Here is a 14,113-nt window from a genome sequence, read left to right as displayed (position 1 = left end):
CTGATACACTGTGAAACCCCAGACACACCTGGCAGGATCCAGATCCAATGTGAAAACCCCATACACACCTGGCAGGATCCTGATAAACTGTGAAAACCCCATACACACCTGGCAGGATCCTGATAAACTGTGAAAACTCCATACACACCTGGCAGGAGCCTGATACACTGTGAAAAACCCATACACACCTGGCAGGAAACTGATAAACCATGAAACCCCCATAAACACCTGGCAGGGTTCTGCAAAACTATGAAAGACCCAGACACACCTGGTAGGATCCTGATAAACTATGAAACCCCCATACACACCTGGTAGGATCCTGATAAACTGTGAAAAACCCAAACACACCTGGCAGGATCCTGATTCCCTGTGAAAACCCCATACAAACCTGGTAGGATCATGATAAACTGTGAAACCCCATACACACCTGGCAGGATCCTGATCCACTGTGAAAACCCCATACACACCTGGCAGGATCCTGATAAACTATGAAACCCCCATACACACCTGGCAGGATCCTGATAAACTGTGAAACCCCCATACACACCTGGCAGGATCCTGATAAACTGTGAAACCCCCATACACACCTGGCAGGATCCTGATAAAATGTGAAATCCCCATGCACACCTGGCAGGGTCTTGATACACTGTGAAAACCCCAAACACACCTGGCAGGATCCTGATAAAGTGTGAAACTCCCATACACACCTGGCAGGATCCTGATAAACTGTGAAACCCCCATACACACCTTGCAGGATCTTGAAAAACTGTGAAACTCCCATACACACCTGGCAGGATTCTTATACACAGTGAAAAGCCCATACACACCTGGCAGGATCCTGATAAACTATGAAACCTTCAGATACAGCTGGCAGGATCCTGACAAACCATGAAACCCGCATACACACCTGGCAGTTCCCTGATAAACTGTGAAAACCCCATACACTCCTGGCAGGATCCTGATCCACTGTGAAAACCCCATACACACCTGGCGGGATCCTGATACACTGTGAAAAACCCATACACACCTGGCAGGATCCTGATAAACTGTGAAACCCCCATACACAACTGGCAGGATCCTGATAAACTGTGAAACCCCCATACACACCTGGCAGGATCCTGATCCACTGTGAAAACCCCATACGCACCTGGCAGGATCCTGATACACTGTGAAACCCCATACACACCTGGCGGGATCCTGATCCACTGTGAAAACCCCATACAACCTGGCAGGATCCTAATAAACTATGAAACCCCCATACACACCTGGCAGGATCCTGATAAACTATGAATCCCCCATGCACACCTGGCAGGATCCTGATAAACTATGAATCCCCCATACACACCTGGCAGGATCCTGATAAACTATGAAACCCCCATACACACCTGGCAGGATCCTGATAAACTGTGAAACCCCCATACACACCTGGCAGGAGCCTGATACTCTGTGAAAAACCCATACACAGCTGGCAGGAAACTGATAAACTATGAAACCCCTATACACAACTGGCAGGATCCTGATGAACCATGAAAAACCCATACACACCTGGTAGGATCCTCATAAACTATGAAACCTCCATACACACCTGGCAGGATCCTGATAAACTGTGAAAAACCCAAACACACCAGGCAGGATCCTGATCCACTGTGAAAACCCCATAAAAACCTGGTAGGATCCTGATAAACTGTGAAACCCCATCCACACCTGGCAGGATCCTGATCCACTGTGAAAACACCATACACACCTGGCAGGATCCTGATAAACGGTGAAACCCACATACACACCTGGCAGGATCCTGATAAAATGTGAAATCCCCATACACACCAGGCAGGATCTTGATACACTGTGAAAACCCCATACACACCTGGCAGGATCCTGATAAACTGTGAAACCCCCATACACACCTGGCAGCATCCTGATAAACTGTGAAACCCCATACACACCTGGCAGGATCCTGATATACTGTGAAACCCCCAAACACACCTGGCAGGATTCTGATACACTGTGAAACCTTCATACACACCTGGCAGGATATTGATACCCTGTGAAAACCCCAAACACACCTGGCAGCATGCTGATCCACTGTGAAAATTCCACACACATGGCAGGATCCTGATAAACTGTGAAACCCCCACACACGCCTGGCAGGATCCTGATCCACTGTGAAAACCACTTACACACCTGGAAGGATCCTGATACACTGTGAAACCCCAGACACACCTGGCAGGATCCAGATCCAATGTGAAAACCCCATACACACCTGGCAGGATCCTGATAAACTGTGAAAGCCCCATGCACACCTGGCAGGATCCTGATACACTGTGAAAACTCCATACACACCTGGCAGGAGCCTGATACACTGTGAAAAACCCATACACACCTGGCAGGAAACTGATAAACCATGAAACCCCCATACACACCTGGCAGGGTTCTGAAAAACTATGAAAGACCCAGACACACCTGGTAGGATCCTGATAAACTATGAAACCCCCATACACACCTGGTAGGATCCTGATAAACTGTGAAAAACCCAAACACACCTGGCAGGATCCTGATTCCCTGTGAAAACCCCATACAAACCTGGTAGGATCCTGATAAACTGTGAAACCCCATACACACCTGGCAGGATCCTGATCCACTGTGAAAACCCCATACACACCTGGCAGGATCCTGATAAACTATGAAACCCCCATACACACCTGGCAGGATCCTGATAAACTGTGAAACCCCCATACACACCTGGCAGGATCCTGATAAACTGTGAAACGCCCATAAACACCTGGCAGGATACTGATCGACTGTGAAAACCCCTTACACACCTGGCAGGATCCTGATACACTGTGAAACCCCATACACACCTGGCAGGATCCGGATCCACTGTGAAAAACCCATACACACCTGGCAGGATCCTGATAAACTGTGAAAACCCCAGACACACCTGGCAGGATCCTGATACACTGTGAAAACCCCATACACACCTGGCAGGATCCTGATGCACTGTGAAAACCCCATACACACCTGGCAGGAAACTGATAAGTTATGAAACCCCCATACACACCTGGCAGGATCCTGACAAACTGTGAAAAACCCAAACACAGCTGGCAGGATCCTGATCCACTGTGAAACCCCATACACACCTGGCAGGATCCTGATCCACTGTGAAAACCCCAAACACACCTGGCAGGATCCTGATAAACTGTGGAATCCCCATACACACCTGACAGGATACTGATAAACTGTGAAACCCCCATACACACATGGCAGGATCTGGATACACTGAAAAACCCAGACACACCTGGCAGGATCCTGATAAACTGTGAAACCCCCATAAACACCTGGCAGTATCCTGATAAACTGTGAAACCCCATATACACCTGGCAGGATCCTGATAAACTGTGAAACCCCCATACACACCTGGCAGGATCCTGATAAAATGTGAAATCCCCATGCACACCTGGCAGGGTCTTGATACACTGTGAAAACCCCATACACACCTGGCAGGATCCTGATAAACTGTGAAACCCCCATACACACCTTGCAGGATCCTGAAAAATGCGAAACTCCCATACACACCTGGCAGGATCCTTATACGCAGTGAAAAGCCCATACACACCTGGCAGGATCCTGATAAACTATGAAACCTTCAGATACAGCTGGCAGGATCCTGACAAACCATGAAACCCGCATACACACCTGGCAGTTCCCTGATAAACTGTGAAAACCCCATACACACCTGGCAGGATCCTGATCCACTGTGAAAATCCCAAACACACCTGGCAGGATCCTGATAAACTGTCAAATCCCCATACACACCTGGCAGGATACTGATAAACTGTGAAACCCCCATACACACCTGGCAGGATCTGGATACACTGTGAAAAACCCAGACACACCTGGCAGGATCCTGATAAACTGTGAAACCCCCATAAACACCTGGCAGTACCCTGATAAACTGTGAAACCCCATATACACCTGGCAGGATCCTGATAAACTGTGAAACCCCCATACACACCTGGCAGGATCCTGATAAAATGTGAAATCCCCATGCACACCTGGCAGGGTCTTGATACACTGTGAAAACCCCATACACACCTGGCAGGATCCTGATAAACTGTGAAACCCCCCTACACACCTTGCAGGATCCTGAAAAATGTGAAACTCCCATACACACCTGGCAGGATCCTTATACACAGTGAAAAGCCCATACACACCTGGCAGGATCCTGATAAACTATGAAACCTTCAGATACAGCTGGCAGGATCCTGACAAACCGTGAAACCCGCATACACACCTGGCAGTTCCCTGATAAACTGTGAAAACCCCATACACACCTGGCAGGATCCTGATCTACTGTTAAAACCCCATACACACCTGGCAGGAGCCTGATACACTGTGAAAAACCCATACACACCTGGCAGGAAACTGATAAACCATGAAACCCCCATACACACCTGGCAGGGTCCTGAAAAACTATGAAAGACCCAGACACACCTGGTAGGATCCTGATAAACTATGAAACCCCCATACACACCTGGCAGGATCCTGATAAACTGTGAAAAACCCAAACACACCTGGCAGGATCCTGATAAACTGTGAAACCCCCATACACACCTGGCAGGATCCTGATAAACTGTGAAACCCCCATACACACCTGGCAGGATCCTGATCCACTGTGAAAACCCCATACGCACCTGGCAGGATCCTGATACACTGTGAAACCCCATACACACCTGGCGGGATCCTGATCCACTGTGAAAACCCCATACAACCTGGCAGGATCCTAATAAACTATGAAACCCCCATACACACCTGGCAGGATCCTGATAAACTATGAATCCCCCATACACACCTGGCAGGATCCTGATAAACTATGAATCCCCCATACACACCTGGCAGGATCCTGATAAACTATGAAACCCCCATACACACCTGGCAGGATCCTGATAAACTGTGAAACCCCCATACACACCTGGCAGGAGCCTGATACACTGTGATAAACCCATACACAGCTGGCAGGAAACTGATAAACTATGAAACCCCTATACACAACTGGCAGGAACCTGATGAACCATGAAACACCCATACACACCTGGTAGGATCCTCATAAACTATGAAACCTCCATACACACCTGGCAGGATCCTGATAAACTGTGAAAAACCCAAACACACCAGGCAGGATCCTGATCCACTGTGAAAACCCCATACAAACCTGGTAGGATCCTGATAAACTGTGAAACCCCATCCACACCTGGCAGGATCCTGATCCACTGTGAAAACCCCAAACACACCTGGCAGGATCCTGATAAACGGTGAAACCCCCATACACACCTGGCAGGATCCTGATAAAATGTGAAATCCCCATACACACCAGGCAGGATCTTGATACACTGTGAAAACCCCATACACACCTGGCAGGATACTGAAAAACTGTGAAACTCCCAAACACACCTGGCAGGATCCTGATAAACTGTGAAACCCCCATACACACCTGGCAGCATCCTGATAAACTGTGAAACCCCATACACACCTGGCAGGATTCTGATATACTGTGAAACCCCCAAACACACCTGGCAGGATCCTGATACACTGTGAAACCCCCATACACACCTGGCAGCATCCTGATCCACTGTGAAAATTCCACACACATGGCAGGATCCTGATAAACTGTGAAACCCCCACACACGCCTGGCAGGATCCTGATCCACTGAGAAAACCCCTTACACACCTGGCAGGATCCTGATACACTGTGAAACCCCAGACACACCTGGCTGGATCCAGATCCAATGTGAAAACCCCATACACACCTGGCAGGATCCTGATAAACGGTGAAAAACCCATACACACCTGGCAGGATCCTGACACACTGTTAAAACCCCATACACACCTGGCAGGAGCCTGATACACTGTGAAAAACCCATACACACCTGGCAGGATACTGATAAACCATGAAACCCCCATACACACCTGGCAGGGTCCTGAAAAACTATGAAAGACCCAGACACACCTGGTAGGATCCTGATAAACTATGAAACCCCCATACACAACTGGCAGGATCCTGATAAACTGTGAAAAACCCAAACACACCTGGCAGGATCCTGATCCACTGTGAAAACCCCATACAAACCTGGTAGGATCCTGATAATCTGTGAAACCCCATACACACCTGGCAGGATCCTGATCCACTGTGAAAACCCCATACACACCAGGCAGAATCCTGATAAACGGTGAAACCCCCATACACACCTGGCATGATCCTGATAAAATGTGACATCCCTACACACACGGCAGTATCTTGATACACTGTGAAAACCCCATACACACCTGGCAGGATCCTGATAAACGGTGAAACCCCCATACACACCAGGCAGGATCCTGAGAAAATGTGAAATCCCCATCCACACCAGGCAGGATCTTGATACACTGTGAAAAACCCATACACACCTGGCAGGATCCTGATAAACTGTGAAACCCCCAAACACACCTGGCAGGATCCTGATAAACTGTGAAACCCCCATACACACCTGGCAGGATCCTGATATACTGTGAAACCCCCAAACATACCTGGCAGGATCCTGATACACTGTGAAACCCCCATACACACCTGGCAGGATCTTGATACCCTGTGAAAACCCCATACACACCTGGCAGCATCCTGATCCACTGTGAAAACTCCATACACACCTGGCAGGATCCTGATAAACTGTGAAACCCCCACACACACCTGGCAGGATCCTGATCCACTGTGAAAACCCTTTACACACCTGGCAGGATCCTGATACACTGTGAAACCCCAGACACACCTGGCAGGATCCAGATCCACTGTGAAGACCCCATACACACCTGGCAGGATACTGATAAACTGTGAAAACCCCATACACACCTGGCAGGATCCTGATACACTGTGAAAACCCCATACACACCTGGCAGGAGCCTGATACACTGTGAAAAACCCATACACACCTGGCAGGAAACTGATAAACTCTGAAACCCCCATACACACCTGGCAGGATCCTGATAAACTATGAAAGACCCATACACACCTGGTAGGATCCTGATAAACTATGAAACCCCCAAACACACCTGGCAGGATCCTGATAAACTGTGAAAAACCCAAACACACCTGGCAGGATCCTGATCCACTGTGAAAACCCCATACAAACCTGGTAGGATCCTGATAAACTGTGAAACCCCATACACACCTGGCATGATCCTGATCCACTGTGAAAACCCCATACACACCTGGCAGAATCCTGATAAACGGTGAAAACCCCATACACACCTGGCAGGATCCTGATAAACTGTGAAACCCCCAAACACACCTGGCAGGATCCTGATAAACTGTGAAACCCCCATACACACCTGGCAGCATCCTGATAAACTGTGAAACACCATACACACCTGGCAAGATCCTGATATACTGTGAAACCCCGATACACACCTGGCAGGATCCTGATACACTGTGAAATCCCCAGACACACCTGGCAGGACCTTGATGCACTGTGAAAACCCCATACAGACCTGGCAGCATCCTGATCCACTGTGGAAACTCCATACCCACCTGTCAGGATCCTGAAAAACTGTGAAAACCCCATGCACACCTGGCAGGAACCTGCTCCTCTGTGAAAACCCCATACACACCTGGCAGGATCCTGATACACTGTGAAAACCCTATACACACCTGGCAGGATCCTGATCCACTGTGAAAACCCGATACACACCTGGCAGGATGTTGATCCGCTGTGAAACCCCCATACACACCTGGCAGGATCCTGATACATTGTGAAAACCCCATACACACCTGACAGGATCCTGATATACTATGAAAACCCCCATACAGACCTGGCAGGATCCTGATAAACTGTGAAAACCCCAGACACACCTGGCAGGATCCTGATAAAATATGAATCCCCCATACACTCCTGGCAGGTTCCTAATCCAATGTGAAAACCCCATACACACCTGGCAGGATCCTTATAGACTATGAAATCTTCATACACACCTGGCAGGATCCTGATAAACTATGAAACCACAAACACACCTGGCAGGATCCTGATAAACTGTGAAACCCCCATACACACCTGGCAGGATCCTGATACACTGTGAAAACCCCATACTCACCTGGCAGGATCCTGATAAACTGTGAAACCCCCATACACACCTGGCAGGATCCTGATAAACTGTGAAACCCCCATACACACCAGGCAGGATCCTGAAACACTGTGAAAACCCCATACTCACCTGGCAGGATCCTGATAAACTGTGAAACCCCCATACACATCTGACAAGATCCTGACAAACTGTGAAACCCCCATACACACCTGGCAGGATCTTGATGCACTGTGAAAACCCCATACACACGCGGCAGGATCCTGATAAACTATGAAACCCCCATACACAGCTGGCAGGATTCTGATAAACTATGAAACACCCATACACACCTGGCAGTATCCTGATAAACTGTGAAAAACCCAAACACACCTGGCAGGATCCTGATCGACTGTGAAAATTCCACACACATGGCAGGATCCTGATAAACTGTGAAACCCCCACACACGCCTGGCAGGATCCTGATCCACTGTGAAAACCCCTTGCACACCTGGCAGGATCCTGATACACTGTGAAACCCCAGACACACCTGGCAGGATCCAGATCCAATGTGAATACCCCATACACACCTGGCAGGATCCTGATAAACTGTAAAAACCCCATACACACCTGGCAGGATCCTGATACACTGTGAAAACCCCATACACACCTGGCATGAGCCTGATACACTGTGAAAAACCCATACACACCTGGCAGGAAACTGATAAACCATGAAACCCCCATACACACCTGGCAGGGTCCTGATAAACTATGAAACCCCCATACACACCTGGCAGGATCCTGATAAACTGTGAAAAACCCAAACACACCTGGCAGGATCCTGATCCACTGTGAAAACCCCATACAAACCTGGTAGAATCCTGATAAACTGTGAAACCCCATACACACCTGGCAGGATCCTGATCCACTGTGAAAACCCCATACACACCTGGCAGGATCCTGATAAACGGTGAAACCACCATACACACCTGGCAGGATACTGATAAAATGTGAAATCCCCACACACACGGCAGGATCCTGATATACTGTGAAACCCCCAAACACACCTGGCAGGATCCTGATACACTGTGAAACCCCCATACACACCTGGCAGGATCTTGATACACTGTGAAAACCCCATACACACCTGGCAGCATCCTGATCCACTGTGAAAACTCCATGCACACCTGGCAGGATCCTGATAAACTGTGAAACCCCCACACACGCCTGGCAGGATCCTGATCCACTGTGAAAACCCCTTACACACCTAGCAGGATCCTGATAAACTGTGAAACCCCCATACACACCTGGCAGGATCCTGATCCACTGTGAAAACCCCATACACACCTGGCAGGATCCTGATACACTGTGAAAACCCCCATACACACCTTGCAGGATCCTGATAAACTCTGAAAATCCCACACACACCTGGCAGGATCCTGATAAACTATGAATCCCCCATACACACCTGGCAGGTTCCTGATCCACTGTGAAAAGCCCATACACATCTGGCAGGATCCTGATAAACTGTGAAACCCCATATACACCTGGCAGGATAATGATGTACTGTGAAAAACCCATACACACCTGGCAGGATCCTGATACACTGTGACACCCCCATACACACCTGGCAGCATCCTGATCCACTGTGAGAACCCCATACACACCTGGCAGGATCCTGATAACTGTGAATACACCATGCACACCTGGCAGGATCCTGATACACTGTGAAAATCCCATACGCACCTGGCAGCATCCTGATCCACTGTGAAAACCCCATACACACATGGCAGCATCCTGATCCACTGTGAAAACCCCACACACACCTGGCAGGATCCTGATACTCTGTGAAAACCACCAGACACACCTGGCAGATCCTGATATACTGTGAAAACACCATACACACCTTGCATGATCCTGATACACTGTGAAAAGCCTATACAGGAATGGCAGGATCCTGATCCACTGTGAAAACCTCATATACACCTGGCAGGATCCTGATCCGCTGTGAAACCCCCAAGAACTCCTGGCAGGATCCTGATACACTGTGAAGACCCCAAACACACCTGGCAGGATCCTGATACACCGTGAAAACCCCATACACACCTGGCAGGATCCTGATAAACTATGAAACCCCCATACACACCTGGCAGTATCCTGATAAAGTTTTAAACCCCCATACACACCTTGCAGGATCCTGATCCACTGTGAAACCCCATACACACCTGGCAGAATCCTGATAAACTGTGAGAAACCCATGCACACCTGGCAGGATCCTGATAAACTATGAAACCTTCATGCACATATGGCAGGAGACTGATAAACAATGAACACCCATACACACCTGGCAGGACCCTGATACACTGTGAAAACCCCATACACAAATGGCAGGATCCTGATCCACTGTGAAAACCCCATGCACACCTGGCAGGATCCTGATACACTGTGAAAACCCCATACACACCTGGCAGGATCCTGATAAACTGTGAAACCCCCAGACACACCGGGCAGGATCCTGATAAACTGTGAAACCCACATACACACATGTCAGGATCCTGATCCACTGTGAAAACCCCAAACACACCAGGCAGATTCTTGATACACTGTGAAACCCCCATACATACCTGGCAGGATCCTGATACACTATGAAAACCCCATACACGCCTGGCAGGTTCCTGATACACTGTGAAAACCCCAAACACACCTGGCAGGATCCTGATACACTGTGAAAACCCCAGACACACCAGGCAGGATCCTGATAAACTATGAAACCCCCATACACACCTGGCAGGATCCTTATAATCTACGAAAACCCCATACACACCTGGCAGGATCCTGATCCACTGTGAAAACCCCATACACACCTGGCAGGATCCTGACAAACTGTGAAGACCCCAAACACACCTGGCAGGATCCTGATACACCGTGAAAACCCCAGACACACCTGGCAGGATCCTGATAAACTATGAAATTCCCAGACACACCTGGCAGGATCCTGATAAAGTTTGAAACCCCCATACACACCTTGCAGGATCCTGATCCACTGTGAAAACCCCATACACACCTGGCAGTTTCCTGATAAACTGTGAAAATTCCATGCACACCTGGCAGGATCCTGATAAACTATGAAACCTTCATGCACACCTGGCAGGAACCTGATAAACAATGAACCCCCATACACACCTGGCAGAACCCTGATACACTGTGAAAACCCCATACACAACTGGCAAGATCCTGATACACTGTGAAAACCCCATACACACCTGGCAGGATCCTGATAAACTGTGAAACCCCCATACACACCTGGCAGGATCCTGATCCACTGTGAAAACCCCATACACACCTGGCAGGATCCTGATACACTGTGAAAACCCCATACACACCTGGCGTATTCCTGATAAACTGTGAAACCCCCATACACACCTGGCAGGATCCTGATCCACTGTGAAAACCCCATACACACCTGGCAGGATTGTGATCCACTGTGAAAACCCCATACACACCTGGCAGGATCCTGATACACTTTGAAAACCCCATACACACCTGGCAGGATCGTGATAAACTGTGAAAACCCCATGCACACCTGGCAGGAACCTGATAAACAATGAACCCCCATACACAACTGGCAGAACCCTGATACACTGTGAAAACCCCATACACAACTGGCAGGATCCTGATACACTGTGAAAACCCCATACACACCTGGCAGGATCCTGATAAACTGTGAAACCCCCATACACACCTGGCAGGATCCTGATCCACTGTGAAAACCCCATACACACCTGGCAGGATCCTGATACACTGTGAAAACCCCATACACACCTGGCAGGATCCTCATAAACTGTGAAACCCCCATACACACCTGGCAGGATCCTGATCCACTGTGAAAACCCCATACACACCTGGCAGGATTCTGATCCAATGTGAAAACCCCATACACACCTGGCAGGATCCTGATACACTGTGAAAACCCCATACACACCTGGCAGGATCCTGATAAACTGTGAAAACCCCATGCACACCTAGCAGGATCCTGATACTCTGTGAAAACTCCCAGACACACCTGGCAGATCCTGATATACTGTGAAAACACCATACACACCTGGCATGATCCTGATACACTGTGAAAAGCCTATACAGACCTGGCAGGATCCTTATCCAGTGTGAAAACCCCATACACACCTGGCAGGATCCTGATCCGCTGTGAAACCCCCAGAAACTCCTGGCAGGTTCCTGATACACTGTGAAAACCCCATACACTCCTGGCAGGATGCTGATACACTGCGAAAACCCCATACACACCTGGCAGGACCCTGAGACACTGTGAAAAACCCCAACACGCTTGGCAGGTTCCTGATACACTGTGAAAACCCCAAACACACCTGGCAGGATCCTGATACACTGTGAAAATCCCATACACACCTGGCAGGATTCTGATAAACTATGAAACCCCCATACACACCTGGCAGGTTCCTGATAATCTATGAATCCCCCATACACACCTGGCAGGATCCTGATCCACTGTGAAAACCCCATACACACCTGGCAGGATCCTGACAAACTGTGAAGACCCCAAACACACCTGGCAGGATCCTGATACACCGTGAAACCCCATACACACCTGGCAGGATCCTGATAAACTATGAAACCCCCATACACACCTGGCAGGATCCTGATAAAGTTTGAAACCCCCATACACACCTTGCAGGATCCTGATCCACTGTGAAACCCCATACACACCTGGCAGGATCCTGATAAACTGTGAAAAACCCATGCACACCTGGCAGGATCCTGATAAACTATGAAACCTTCATGCACACCTGGCAGGAACCTGATAAACAATGAACCCCCATACACACCTGGCAGGACCCTGATACACTGTGAAAACCCCATACACAACTGGCAGGATCCTGATCCACTGTGAAAACCCCATACACACCTGGCAGTATCCTGATACACTGTGAAAACCCCAGACACACCTGGCAGGATCCTGATAAACTGTGAAACCCCCATACACACCTGGCAGGATCCTGATAAACTGTGAAACCCACATACACACCTGGCAGGATCCTGATCCACTGTGAAAACCCCAAACACACCAGGCAGGATCCTGATACACTGTGAAACCCCATACACACCTGGCAGGATCCTGATCCACTGTGAAAACCCCATACACACCTGGCAGGATACTGATCCACTGTGAAAGCTCCATACACACCTGGCAGGATCCTGATACACTGTGAAAACCCCATACACACCTGGCAGGATCCTGATAAACTGTGAAAACCCCATGCACACCAAGCAGGATCCTGATGCTCTGTGAAAACTCCCAGACACACCTGGCAGATCCTGATATACTGTGAAAACACCATACACACCTGGCATGATCCTGATACACTGTGAAAAGCCTATACAGACCTGGCAGGATCCTGATCCAGTTTGAAAACCCCATACACACCTGGCAGGATCCTGATCCGCTGTGAAACCCCTAAGAACTCCTGGCAGGTTCCTGATACACTGTGAAAACCCCATACACACCTGGCAGGATGCTGATACACTGCGAAAACCCCATACACACCTGGCAGGACCCTGAGACACTGTGAAAAACCCATACACGCCTGGCAGGTTCCTGATACACTGTGAAAACCCCAAACACACCTGGCAGGATCCTGAAACACTGTGAAAACCCCATACACACCTGGCAGGATCCTGAAAAACTATGAAACCCCCCTACACACCTGGCAGGATCCTGATAAACTATGAAACCCCCATACACACCTGGCAGGATCCTGATCCACTGTGAAAACCCCATACACACCTGGCAGGATCCTGATACACTGTGAAGACCCCAAGCACACCTGGCAGGATCCTAATGCACCGTGAAAACCCCATACACACCTGGTAGGATCCTGATAAACTATGAAACCCCCATACACACCTGACAGGATCCTGATAAAGTTTGAATCCACCATACACACCTGGCAGGATCCTGATCCCCTGTGAAAACCCCATACACACCTGGCAGGAT

Source organism: Heterodontus francisci, unplaced genomic scaffold (genome assembly GCF_036365525.1).
Source record: "Heterodontus francisci isolate sHetFra1 unplaced genomic scaffold, sHetFra1.hap1 HAP1_SCAFFOLD_66, whole genome shotgun sequence".
Taxonomy (NCBI): Eukaryota; Metazoa; Chordata; class Chondrichthyes; order Heterodontiformes; family Heterodontidae; genus Heterodontus; species Heterodontus francisci.
Note: the sequence above shows the minus strand (reverse complement) of the source record.